Source organism: Rhinoraja longicauda, chromosome 43 (assembly GCF_053455715.1).
Source record: "Rhinoraja longicauda isolate Sanriku21f chromosome 43, sRhiLon1.1, whole genome shotgun sequence".
Lineage (NCBI taxonomy): Eukaryota > Metazoa > Chordata > Chondrichthyes > Rajiformes > Arhynchobatidae > Rhinoraja > Rhinoraja longicauda.
Window position 1 is genome coordinate 7,397,429 of NC_135995.1, and position 14,161 is coordinate 7,411,589.

At 50.0% G+C, this 14,161-nt stretch overlaps 1 long non-coding RNA gene across 1 annotated transcript; it reads left to right on the forward strand.

Moving 5' to 3' along the window:
• The first annotated feature begins 10,681 nt into the window (after positions 1 to 10,681).
• Positions 10,682 to 13,653, forward strand: LOC144612082 (uncharacterized). The gene is made up of 3 exons (XR_013549615.1): positions 10,682 to 10,746; positions 11,796 to 11,837; positions 13,547 to 13,653. It is a non-coding gene; the product is annotated as an uncharacterized LOC144612082 (long non-coding RNA).
• The last annotated feature ends 508 nt before the right edge of the window (positions 13,654 to 14,161 follow it).

The window sequence follows — 14,161 nt, forward strand, 5'->3', positions numbered from 1 at the left end:
GTTGATTCCCGGAATGGCGGGACTGTCGTATGTTGAAAGGCTGGAATTAGAAGGATGAGGGGAGATCTTATTGAAACATATAAGATAATTAGGGGATTGGACACATTAGAGGCTGGAAACATGTTCCCAATGTTGGGGGAGTCCAGAACAAGGGGCCACAGTTTAAGAATAAGGGGTAGGCCATTTAGAACGGAAATGAGGAATAACTTTTTCAGTCAGAGAGTGGTGAAGGTGTGGAATTCTTTGCCTCAGAAGACAGTGGAGGCCAGTTCGTTGGATGCTTTCAAGAGAGAGTTGGATAGAGCTCTTAAGGATAGCGGAGTGATGGGGTATGGGGAGAAGGCAGGAACGGGGTACTGATTGAGAGTGATCAGCCATGATCGCATTGAATGGCGGTGCTGGCTCGAAGGGCTGAATGGCCTACTCCTGCACCTATTGTCTATTGCAAAGCCGTGCGCTTTAGGGGGCGGGGAGGGGGGGGAGGGTTTGCGGGGAGGGAGGGAGCGGTCAGGAGCCGGCCCAATCAACTTCGACTAGACTCCAGTCAGCTGAATCTGGAACCAGGAATGCGCGGTTCAGTGTGCGAGGGTGACCGAGACGGACGCTGCTGGCACGGAATGGCGCGGCTGCCGCCTCTGACCGCGCTCGCCCTTTTCCTCGTCGTATCCACGGGTGAGGTTCGCCGGCTCAGACCGACGCCGAGGCGATTTGTAGCGCGGGAGTAGTCGCGGGGTTGCGGGGAGGGGGGCAGAATTAAATCCAGCCAAGTCTACACACCGGCCGGGACAAGAGTGGACGTGGAGGGGAATGTTACCAGAGCGCACAGCTTCGGAATTAACGTATGATGAACGTTTGTCGGCACTGTCCGCTCTCGCTGAATGTGGGGGTGGGGTGGGGGGTGGTGGGGGGGTGTTGGGGTGTTGGGGGAGTGGGGGAGAGGTGAGTTGGAGGGGTGTTGTGGGGGTGGGGTGGAGGGGTGAGGGCGGGGGGGGGCAAGGGGTGAGGGGGTGGGGGGGAGGTCATTGAAACGTACAGAATAGTCAAAGCCTCGGTTAAAGTGGACGTGGAGAGGATGTTTCCGCTTAGTGGGAGAGTCTAGGACCAGAGGGCACAGCCCCGGAATTAAGAGGACGTTCTTTGAAGAAGGAGATGAGGAGGAATTTGTAAAGGCAGAGGTATAGAGAGAATCTTGATAAGTACGGGTGTCAGGGGCATAGAAACATAGAAACATAGAAAATAGTTGCAGGAGTAGGCCATTCGGCCCTTCGAGCCTGCACCGCCATTCAATTTGATCACGGCTGAACATCCAACTCAGTATCCTGTAACTGCCTTCTCTCCATACCCCCTGATCCCTTTAGCCACAAGGACGACATCTAACTCCCTCTTAAATATAGCCAATGAACTGGCCTCAACTACCTTCTGTGGCAGAGAATTCCACAGATTCACCACTCTCTGTGTGAAAAAAACGTTCTCATCTCGGTCGTAAAAGACTTCCCCCTCAACCTTAAACTGTGACCCCCCTTGTTCTGGACCTCCCCAACATCGGGAACAATCTTCCTGCATCTCGCCTGTCCAGCCGCTTAAGAATTTTGTAAGTTTCTATAAGATCCCCCCTCAAGCGATGGTGAGAAGGCGCACGGTGGCGCTCCGAAGACGCGGAGGTTTGTCGGCGAATCGTACACTTGGTAAATTGTCCCTCGGGTGTGTGTTGGCTTGTGTTAGTGCGCGGCGATCGAATGGTCGGTGCGGACTCGTTCGGCCGAAGGGCCTGTTTCCGCGCTGCATCGCTAAACGAAACTAAAACGAAAAGGCAGGGGGTGGGGGGGGGGGGGGAGTAGGGTTAGGAGGGAGAGATAGATCAGCCGCGATTGAATGGTGGGGTAGCCATGATGGGCCGAATGGCCTAATTCTGCTCCTGTCACTCGTGGACATTTGTCTGCCTCCTGCTTTCCTCCCCGCTCTCATGCGCGTTTCTCGTCCTCAGGCGGGTCGCTGGGGTTTACGGTCGTTCCAACCCGGTTGATCTCACGGATGATGGTGAGCACAACGGGGATCACTGAAAAAGTCAACATCACTCAAGATACATCGACCATCGGTGAGTTTGACATCTCCAAGTTTGCGGATGACACGAAGCTTGGGGCAGTGTTAGCTGTGTGGAGGAAGCTAGGAGGCTGCAATGTGACTTGGATAGGTTAGGTGAGTGGGCAAAGGCATGGCAGATGCAGTATAATGTGGATAAATGTGAGGTCATCCACTTTGGTGGCAAGAACAGGAAAGCAGACTATTATCTGAATGGTGGCCGATTAGGAGAAGGGGAGATGCAATGAGACATGGGTGTCGTGGTACACCAGTCATTGAAAGTAGGCATGCAGGTGCAGCAGGCAGTGAATAAAGCGAATGGTATGTTGGCATTCATAGCGAGGGGATTTGAGTATAGGATCAGGGAGGTTCTGCTGCAGTTGTACAGGGCATTGGTGAGACCACACCTGGAGTATTACGTACAGTTTTGGTCTCCTAACCTGAGGAAAGACATTCTTACCATATTGGGAGTACAGAGAATGTTCACCAGATTGATTCCTGGGATGGCAGGACTTTCATATGAAGAAAGACTGGATAGATTCGGCTTGTACTCGCTGGAATTTAGAAGATTGAGGGGGAATCTTATAGAAACTTACAAAATTCTTAAGGGGTTGGACAGGCTAGATACAGGAAGATTGTTCCCGATGTTGGGGAAGTCCAGAACAAGGGGTCACAGTTTAAGGATAAGGGGGAAGACTTTTAGGACCGAGATGAGAACTTTTTTTATTCACACAGAGAGTGGTGAATCTGTGGAATTCTCTGCCACAGAAGACAGCTGAGGCCAGTTCATTGGCCCTTGTGGCTAAAGGGATCAGAGGGTATGGAGAGAAGACAGGTACGGGATACTGAGTTGGATGATCAGCCATGATCATATTGAATGGCGGTGCAGACTCGAAGGGCCGAATGGCCTACTCCTGCACCGATGTTCTATGTTTCTATGTTTCTATGTCTTGTTGAATCATTAACTCTCCCATTATTGTCGGTCGTTTCATTCTTGCGGTGAATGGAATATCTGCACCAAGTGCTGGAGTAACTCAGCGGGTCAGGCAGCATCTCTGTGGAGAACGTGGACAGGTACAAAGTGCTGGAGTAACTCAGCGGGTCAGGCAGCATCTTTGTGGAGAAGGTGGACTGGTACAAAGTGCTGGAGTAACTCAGCGGGTCGGGCAGCATCTCGGTGGAGAACGTGGACAGGTACAAAGTGCTGGAGTTACTCAGCGGGTCAGGCAGCACATCTGGAGAGATGGAATGGGTGAACTTTCGGGTCGAGACGCTTCTTATGACCAGGGTGGAACCGCTTCCGTTGGCAGTTGGATTTACTCTAAAAAGAGGAAGAAAAACTACTTGCTGATGCAGCGGTTGGGCCATAACTTCCGACTGGGCCAGGAAGGAACTACAAGTGCTGGTTTAAACTGAAGATAGAGGTTAAAACATGTACCTGGTGTGTGTCTGATATTGTTAGTGTGTGGACTAACAGGTCACTGCGGTCTCGCTCGGCCGAGGTGCCTGTTTCCGCGTTGCATCTCGAAACTAAATTGAAAGGGCAGAATAGTAGACGTTGTGCATACGGACTTCAGCAGCCCAGTGTGGACCGGATGATCCGAATGTAAGCATAGAAGCATAGAAATTAGGTGCAGGAGGAGGACATTCGGCCCTTCGAGCCAGAACCGCCATTCAATTTGATCATGGCTGAACATCCAACTCAGTATCCTGTAACTGCCTTCTCTCCATACCCCCTGATCCCTTTAGCCACAAGGACGACATCTAACTCCCTCTTAAATATAGCCAATGAACTGGCCTCAACTACCTTCTGTGGCAGAGAATTCCACAGATTCACCACTCTCTGTGTGAAAAAAACGTTCTCATCTCGGTCGTAAAAGACTTCCCCCTCAACCTTAAACTGTGACCCCCCTTGTTCTGGACCTCCCCAACATCGGGAACAATCTTCCTGCATCTAGCCTGTCCAGCCGCTTAAGAATTTTGTAAGTTTCTATAAGATCCCCCCTCAAGCGATGGGGAGAAGGCGCACGGTGGCGCTCCGAAGACGCGGAGGTTTGTCGGCGAATCGTACACTTGGTAAATTGTCCCTCGGGTGTGTGTTGGCTTGTGTTAGTGCGCGGCGATCGAATGGTCGGTGCGGACTCGTTCGGCCGAAGGGCCTGTTTCCGCGTTGCATCGCTAAACGAAACTAAAACGAAAAGGCAGGGGGTGGGGGGGGGGGAGTAGGGTTAGGAGGGAGAGATAGATCAGCCGCGATTGAATGGTGGGGTAGCCATGATGGGCCGAATGGCCTAATTCTGCTCCTGTCACTCGTGGACATTTGTCTGCCTCCTGCTTTCCTCCCCGCTCTCATGCGCGTTTCTCGTCCTCAGGCGGGTCGCAGGGGTTTACGGTCGTTCCAACCCGGTTGATCTCACGGATGACGGTGAGAACACCGGGGATCACTGAAAAAGTCACCATCACTCAAGATACATCGACCATCGGTGAGTTTGACATCTCCAAGTTTGCGGATGACACGAAGCTTGGGGCAGTGTTAGCTGTGAGGAGGAAGCTAGGAGGCTGCAATGTGACTTGGATAGGTTAGGTGAGTGGGCAAAGGCATGGCAGATGCAGTATAATGTGGATAAATGTGAGGTCATCCACTTTGGTGGCAAGAACAGGAAAGCAGACTATTATCTGAATGGTGGCCGATTAGGAGAAGGGGAGATGCAACGAGACATGGGTGTCGTGGTACACCAGTCATTGAAAGTAGGCATGCAGGTGCAGCAGGCAGTGAATAAAGCGAATGGTATGTTGGCATTCATAGCGAGGGGATTTGAGAATAGGATCAGGGAGGTTCTGCTGCAGTTGTACAGGGCATTGGTGAGACCACACCTGGAGTATTACGTACAGTTTTGGTCTCCTAACCTGAGGAAAGACATTCTTACCATATTGGGAGTACAGAGAATGTTCACCAGATTGATTCCTGGGATGGCAGGACTTTCATATGAAGAAAGACTGGATAGATTCGGCTTGTACTCGCTGGAATTTAGAAGATTGAGGGGGAATCTTATAGAAACTTACAAAATTCTTAAGGGGTTGGACAGGCTAGATACAGGAAGATTGTTCCCGATGTTGGGGAAGTCCAGAACAAGGGGTCACAGTTTAAGGATAAGGGGGAAGACTTTTAGGACCGAGATGAGAACTTTTTTTATTCACACAGTGAGTGGTGAATCTGTGGAATTCTCTGCCACAGAAGACAGCTGAGGCCAGTTCATTGGCCCTTGTGGCTAAAGGGATCAGAGGGTATGGAGAGAAGACAGGTACGGGATACTGAGTTGGATGATCAGCCATGATCATATTGAATGGCGGTGCAGACTCGAAGGGCCGAATGGCCTACTCCTGCACCGATGTTCTATGTTTCTATGTTTCTATGTCTTGTTGAATCATTAACTCTCCCATTATTGTCGGTCGTTTCATTCTTGCGGTGAATGGAATATCTGCACCAAGTGCTGGAGTAACTCAGCGGGTCAGGCAGCATCTCTGTGGAGAACGTGGACAGGTACAAAGTGCTGGAGTAACTCAGCGGGTCAGGCAGCATCTTTGTGGAGAAGGTGGACTGGTACAAAGTGCTGGAGTAACTCAGCGGGTCGGGCAGCATCTCGGTGGAGAACGTGGACAGGTACAAAGTGCTGGAGTTACTCAGCGGGTCAGGCAGCACATCTGGAGAGATAGAATGGGTGAATTTTCGGGTCGAGACGCTTCTTATGACCAGGGTGGAACCGCTTCCGTTGGCAGTTGGATTTACTCTAAAAAGAAGAAGAAAAACTACTTGCTGATGCAGCGGTTGGGCCATAACTTCCGACTGGGCCAGGAAGGAACTACAAGTGCTGGTTTAAACTGAAGATAGAGGTTAAAAAATGTACCTGGTGTGTGTCTGATAGCGTTAGTGTGTGGACTAACAGGTCACTGCGGTCTCGCTCGGCCGAGGTGCCTGTTTCCGCGTTGCATCTCGAAACTAAATTGAAAGGGCAGAATAGTAGACGTTGTGCATACGGACTTCAGCAGCCCAGTGTGGACCGGATGATCCGAATGTAAGCATAGAAGCATAGAAATTAGGTGCAGGAGGAGGCCATTCGGCCCTTCGAGCCAGAACCGCCATTCAATAGGATCATGCCTGATCATCCACAATCAGTACCCGGTTCCTGCCTTCTCCCTATACCCCCCTGACTCTGCTATCCTTAAGAGCTCTATCCAGCTCTCTCTCGAAAGCATCCAGAGAATTGGCCTCCACTGCCTTCTGAGGCAGAGAATTCCACTGATTCACAACTCTCTGGGTGAATTTTTTTTCCTCATCTCAGTTCTAAACGGCCTACCCATTATTCTTAAACTGTGTGTGGCCCCTGGTTCTGGATCCCCCCAACATTGTGAACATGTTTCCTACCTCTAACGTGTCCAATCCCTTAATAATCTTATATGTTTAGAAAAGATCCCCTCTCATCCTTCCAAATTCCAGCGTATACATGCCTAGTCGCTCCAGTCTTTCAACGTACGACAGTCCCGCCATCCCGGGGATTAACCTGGTGAACCTACGCTGCACGCCCTCAATAGCAAGAATATCCTTCCTCAAATTTGGAGAGCAAAACTGCACATAGTACTCCAGGTGCGGTCTCACTAGGGCCCTGTACAACTGCAGAAGGACCTCTTTGCTCCTACATTCGACTCCTCGTGTCATGAAGGCCAACATTTCATTGGCTTTCTTCACTGCCTGCTGTATCTGCATGCTTCCTTTAAGTGATTCACTAGGACACCCAGATCTCGTTGTATGTCCGCTTTTCCTAACTTGACACCGTTCAGATAATACTCTGCCTTCCTATTCTTACCACCAAAGTGGATAACCTCACACTTATCCACATTAAACTGCATCTGACATGCATCCGCCCACTCACACAACCTGTTCAAGTCACCCTGCAACCTCATGGCATCTTCCTCACAGTTCCCACTACCACCCAGCTTTGTATCATCTGCAAACTTGCTAATGGTACTTTTAATGCCTTCATCCAAGTGGAATTCTCTGTCACAGAGGGCAGTGGAGGCCAAATCACTGGATGGATTTAAGAGAAAGTTAGATAGAGCTCTAGGGGCTAGTAGAATCAAGGGATATGGGGAGAAGGCAGGCTCGGGTTACTGAATGTGGACCGTCAGCCGCGATCACGCTGAATGGCGGTGCGTACAGGCTCGAAGGGCCGAATGGCCTCCTCCTGCACCTATTTTCTATGTTTCTTTGTTTCTATGCTCTGCCATATTTATTCTATCCGCAGAACCGGTGGCGAAAGTTGAACTACGGTCCAACAATTCCCACCCGAGGGAAGACCGAGACTCGGTCGTGTTGACGTGCAGCGATCGGGGAACTCAACTGAGGCGGGAATGGTTACTAGACGGCGAACCCGTCCAGCAGAACGACAGGATCACGATCGCCGGAGACACTCTGCTCATCGACCCAGTGGAGAGGACCGACGCAGGGACCTACCAGTGCATCGTTCGCAATGGACTGAACAGCAGCAGCGCGGAGACCGACATAGAGGTTTATGGTAAGTACAAAGACAGTCCAAGTCTTTACTTTACATTTCGTATTAGTGATGGCAGAAACGGTGCACCTTGCCCATTTACATCACACGGATACAAGGAATAGGAGTAAAGTTAGGCCATTTGGCCCATCAAGTCAAGTACAGCACTTTGGTCAACGTGGGTTGCTTTTAAACGTGCTATAAAAATAAAATTGACTTGACTTGAAGTCTAATCCGCCATCTAATCTAAAATAGAAACATGGAAAAATAGAAAATAGGTGCAGGAGGAGGCCATTCGGCCCTTCGAGCCAGCACCGCCATTCATTGTGATCATGGCTGATCATCCACAATCAGTAACCCGTGCCTACCTTCTCCCCATACCCCTTGATCCCGCTAGCCCCTAGAGCTCTATCTAACTCTCTCTTAAATCCATCCAGTGATTTGGTCTCCACTGCCTTCTGTGGCAGAGAATCCCACACATTCACAACTCTCTGGGTGAAAAAGTTTTTTCTCACCTCAGTTTTAAATGGCCTCCCCTTTATTCTAAGACTGTGGCCCCTGGTTCTGGACTAGCCCAACATTGGGAACATTTTTCCTGCATCTAGCTTGTCCAATCCTTTTATAATTGCATACGTCTCTATAAGATCCCCTCTCATCCTTCTATACTCCAGTGAACACAAGCCCAGTCTTTTCAATCTTTGCTCGTATGACAGTCCCGCCAAACCGGGGATCTATCTCGTGAACCTACGCAGCACTGCCTCAATAGCAAGGACGTCCTTCCTCAAACTAGGAGACCAGGAAGGACATCCTTGCAATTGAGGCAGTGCAGCGTAGGTTGGCGAGATTGCTGCCCAATGAAAGACATTTGCTTCCTTAATGTGAACTATATTGTTCTTTTTTTTGCATTAGTTTTGCCAGAGGACCCGCGTGTTCTCAGTCCTACCATCATCAGTATCATCGTTGTCGCCCTACTTGTGGCCTGTTTGATCGGCGGAGGTAGCGCCTGGTTGATCGCCAAGAAGACACGCAGGTAAATGCGTCTCCCACCAAATTTCGCTTCGACCTTGTGTTCAGTTTAGATAGGGAAATTTCACTTCTCCAGAGTTGCTGCCTGACCCGCTGAGTTACTCCAGCATTTTGTACCTGTCCACGTTCTTCACAGAGATGCTGCCTGAACCGCTGAGTTACTCCAGCACTTTGTACCTGTCCATGTTTACCGCAGAGGTGCTGCCCGACCCGCTGAATTACTCCAGCACTTTGTACCTGTCCACGTTCTCCACAGAGATGTTGCCCGACCCGCTGAGTTACTCCAGCACTTTGTACCTGTCCACGTTCTCCACAGAGATGTTGCCCGACCCGCTGAGTTATTCCAGCACGTTGTACCTGTCCATTTTCTCCAGAGATGCTGCCTGCCCCGCTCAGTTTCTCCAGCACTTTGTACCTGTCCACGTTCTCCATAGAGATGCTGCCTGACCCGCTGAGTTACTCCATCATTTTATTTTGTGTCTATCTTCGATTTAAACCAGCATCTGTAGGTTTTTTCCCCCCACGCATTTGATCTTGTTTATGTTTGTTTAGGGCCAAAGATGCCCCCCGGGCGATTTACCACAAGGACCGTAGTTCTGGACAAGATAGTAAGTGAATCAACAGCTATTTAAGAGATGGTTCACTCATGCAGTTTATTGAGCTGCGTGTGTTCCAGTTAAACACGTTGAACTGTAGACCCAAAGAACTGAACAAGTTGGTTGCACAACTCAAGCACAGAATGTAGAGGAAATGGACGAGATGTGGTCAAGGAATCTGAATGATGTTTGAGCGGGAAGCATAGAAGATGTCCAGTCCCTGCAGGACGTAAGATGATCCCTGGATGGCGGGACTGCCATATGAGGAAAGATTGAAAAGACTAGGCTTGTAATTCACTGGAGTTTAGAAGGATGAGAGGGGGTTCTCATAGAAACATATAAAATTATAAAAGGACTGGACAAGCTAGATGCAGAAAAAATGTTCCCAATGTTGGGAGAGTCCAGGGGCCACACACACAGTCTTAGAATAAAGGGGAGGCCATTTAAAACTGAGGTGAGAAAAAACCTTTCCACCCAGAGTTGTGAATGTGACTGGATGGATTTAAGAGAGAGTTAGATAGAGTTCTAGGTACTAGTGGACTCAAGGGATATTGGGAGAAGGCAGGCACGGGTTACTGATTGGGAATGATTAGCCGTGATCACAATGAATGGCGGTGCTGGTTCAAAGAGCCGAATGTACTCCTCCTGCACGTGTTTTCTATGTTTATGTTTCTGTTTGTTCAAATCAATTCAATAAACAATAGGCAATCGGAGGAGGACATTCGGCCCCTCGAGCCAGCACTGCCATTCAATGTGATCATGGCTGATCATTCTCAATCAGTACCCCGTTCCTGCCTTCTCCCCATACCTCCTGAATATGCTGTCCTTAAGAGCTCTATCTAGCTCTCTCTTGAATGCATTCAGAGAATTGCCCTCCACTGCCTTCTGAGACAGACAATTCCACAGATTCACAACTCTCTGACTGAAAAGGTTTTTCCTCATCTCAGTTCTAAATGGCCTACCCCTTATTTTGAAACTGTGGCCCCTTGTTCTGGACTCCCCCAACTTTGGGAACATGTTTCCTCCTCTAACGTGTCCAACCCCTTAATAATCTTATACGTTTCGATAAGATCCACTCTCATCCTTCTAAATTCCAGTGAATACAAGCCTAGTCGCTCCAGTCTTTCAACATATGACAGTCCCGCCATTCCGGGAATTAACCTAGTAAACCTACGCTGCACCCCCTCAATAGCAAGAATATCCTTCCCCAAATTATGAGATAAAAGTGCACAGAATACTCCAGGTGCGGTCTCACTAGGGCCCTGTACAGCTGCTGTAGGACATATTCACAGGATAATGGGATCATTACGGGGGGAGGAATTGGATACATTCGATAGCTAGTACAACGGAAACGGGCCGAATATTCCTCATTTGCGCTGGACAAATGATTGCGGTGCTCTTGACTTCGTGACTGAAGGCGTTGTGTTTCCGCAGATACATTGGCAGCAAATGCCGGGAATGGATCGTCGAACTATGAAAATCTTCAGGATAATGAACAGGTTGGTACCTGGGGGGAGGGTGGGAGGAGGGGGAGGGGGGAGGGGGAGGGAGGAAGGGAGGGGAGAAACGCGTGCAAGTATGAATGCCCAACTGCAGGTGGGATGAAAGGAAGCTTCACCTGGCCATTGTGTGTGCTTCCGGGCTTTAGTTACAACTAGACTAAGTGAACCCATTGGGCCCAAACCTTTCCTGCATTTGTGCAGCACCCTTTCATCCCCTCCCCCTCTAATCCCCTCCTCTCCTCCCTCACTCCCTCCCTTCCACACTCCCCCCACCCTCCCCTCTACCTCCCACACTCCCTCCCACACCACTCCCCCCTCCGCCCTCCCTCCCTCCCTCCCTCCCTCCCTCCCTCCCTCCCTCCCTCCCTCCCTCCCTCCCTCCCTCCCTCCCTCCCTCCCTCCCTCCCTCCCTCCCTCCCTCCCTCCCTCCCTCCCTCCCTCCCTCCCTCCCTCCCTCCCTCCCTCCCTCCCTCCCTCCCTCCCTCCCTCCCTCCCTCCCTCCCTCCCTCCCTCCCTCCCTCCCTCCCTCCCTCCCTCCCTCCCTCCCTCCCTCCCTCCCTCCCTCCCTCCCTCCCTCCCTCCCTCCCTCCCTCCCTCCCTCCCTCCCTCCCTCCCTCCCTCCCTCCCTCCCTCCACCTCCCTTTTCCACTCCACACCCCTCCCTCCCTTTTCCCCTCCCCACCCCCTCCCCTCCCCACCCCCTCCCTCCCTCCCCCTCCATCCTCCCCTACCTCCACCTTCACCTCCCCGCACCCCCCCCCCATTATCCTCCCCCGTATCCTTCCTCCCTAGGAGATAGCTTTAAACTTTAAAATGTGAATGACTTTAAAAATATAACACCGATTTCAATGAAGCTTCCTCCATTAGCACCAAAGAGTCGACGGTGAGCGAGGTGGGCCTAAAATTGTCACGATATCGTGTACCGTTTTGGCTGTAGTTCAGGAACAAACAAACAAACAAACGAGCGTTTTTGTTCTATGGACGTTGGATAGGCTGGGATAAGTTATCAATATCAAAGTTAATTCTAACCTATTTTCTGTTTCCAGGGGAGACGTACCAATGCGCCCGTTGGAGACCCCACCTATATGGTGAGATGATCATTATGTTAATCCCTTTTGAAGTCAACGAGACCCATTTCCTTCCTAATTCGCGACTAAGGCCGGCCATCTGATGTCACAAGAGACCGTGTGTTCCCATAGACATAGACATAGAAAATAGGAACAGGAAGGGGCCATTTGGCCCTTCGAAACAGCACCGCCTTTCATTGTGATCATGGCCGATCGTCCCCAATCTATAACCCGTGCCTGCCTTCTCCCCATATCCCTTGATTCCACTAGCCGCTTGAGCTCTATCTAACTCTCTCTTAAATCCATCCAGTGATTTGACCTCCACTGCCCTCTGTGGCAGAGAATCCCACAGATTCACAAGTCTCTGTGCGAAAAAGTTTTTTTTCTCACCTCAGTATTAAATGGCCTCCCCTTTATTCTAAGACTGTGGCCCCTGGTTCTGGACTCGCCCAACATTGGGAACATGTTTCCAGCATCTAGCTTGTCCAGTCCTTTTATAATTGTATATGTTTTACAGCAGGCAGTGAAGAAAGCCAATGGAATTTTGGCCTTCATAACAAGAGGAGTCGAGTATAGGAGCAAAGAGGTCCTGCTGCAGTTGCACAGGGCCCTAGTGAGACCGCACATGGAGTTTTGGTCTCCAAATTTGAGGAAGGATATTCTTGCTATTGAGGGCGTGCAGCGTAGGTTGACTAGGTTAATTCCCGGAATGGCGGGACTGTCATACATTGAAAGACTGGAGCGACTGGGCTTGTATACACTGGAATGTGGAAGGATGAGAGGGGATCTTATCGAAACGTATATGATTATTAAGGGACTGGACACGTTAGAGGCAGGAAAGATGTCCCAATGATGGGGGAGTTCAGAAATAGGGCCCACAGTTTAAGAATAAGGGGTAGACCATTTAGAACGGAGATGATGGAAACCTTTTTCAGCCAGAGAGCTGTGAATCTGTGGAATTCTCTGCCTCAGAGGGCAGTGGAGGCCAATTCTCTGAATGCATTCAAGAAAGAGCTAGATAGGGCTCTTAAGGATAGCGGAGACAGGTGGTATGGGGAAAAGGCAGGAACGGGGTATTGATTGAGAATGATCAGTCATGATCGCATTGAATGGCGGTGCGTACAGGCTCGAAGGGCCGAATGGGCTACTGCTGCACCGATTGTATATTGTCTATTGCCTTATAAGATCCCCTCTCATCCTTCTAAACTCCCGTGAATACTAGCCTAGTGTTTTCAATCTTTCCTCATATGACAGTCCCGCCATCCCAGGGATCAATCTCGTGAACCTACGCTGCACTGCCTCAATTACAAGGATGTCCTTTCTCAAATTTGGAGACCTGAACTGTACACAATACTACAGATGTCGTCTTACCAGGGCCCTGTAGAATGGCAGAACCTCTTTACTCCTATACTGAAATCCTCTCGTTACGAAGGCCAACATGCCATTAGCTTTCTTCACTGCCTGCTGTACCTGCACGCCAACTTTCAGTGACTGGTGTACAAGGACACCCAGGTCTCGCTGCACCCCCCCCCCTTACCTAACCTGACACCATTGAGATAATACGTCCCACGTCCACCTCCCCCCCCCCGAGATCCGCGAGTCCTTCCGTTCCTTGTCGTCTCGAAATGTTGACTGAACCGAAGGCGCCCTCTAGCATAGTTCAGTTGCTTCGCACTACAGCCTCGCCTTCTCCAATTTTGTTTCTAACAATTTCTCTCCCCGTTCAACAGGGATTGAAGATCGAAGATCGATCGGTTTACGATGAACTGAAGAGATAGCCAGGCAGAACCATCGATAAGCACGCTGGCCATTCGGCCCTTCGAGCCAGCACCGCCATTCATTGTGATCATGACTTATCGTCCACAATCAATAACCCGTGCCTGCCTTCTCCCCATATCCCTTGATTCCACTAGCCCCTAGAGCTCTATCTAACTCTCTCTTAAATTCATCCAGTGACTTGCCCTCCACTGCCCTCTGTGGCAGAAAATTCCACAAATTCACAACTCTTTGCGTGAAAAAGTTCCTTCTCACCTCAGTTTTAAATGGCCTCCCCTTTATTCTCCGACTGTGTGGCCTCTGGTTCTGGACTCGCCCAACATCGGGAACATTTTTTCTGCATCTAGCTTGTCCAGTCCTTTTTATAATTTTATATGTTTCTATAAATCTCCTCTCATCCTTCTAAACTCCAGTGAATACAAGCCTAGTCTTTCCAATCTTTCCTCATATGACAGTCCCGCCATCCCAGGGATCAATCTCGTGAATCTACGCTGCACTGCCTCAATTACAAGGATGTCCTTCCTCAAATTAGGAGACCAAAACTGTACACAGTACTCCAGATGTGGTCT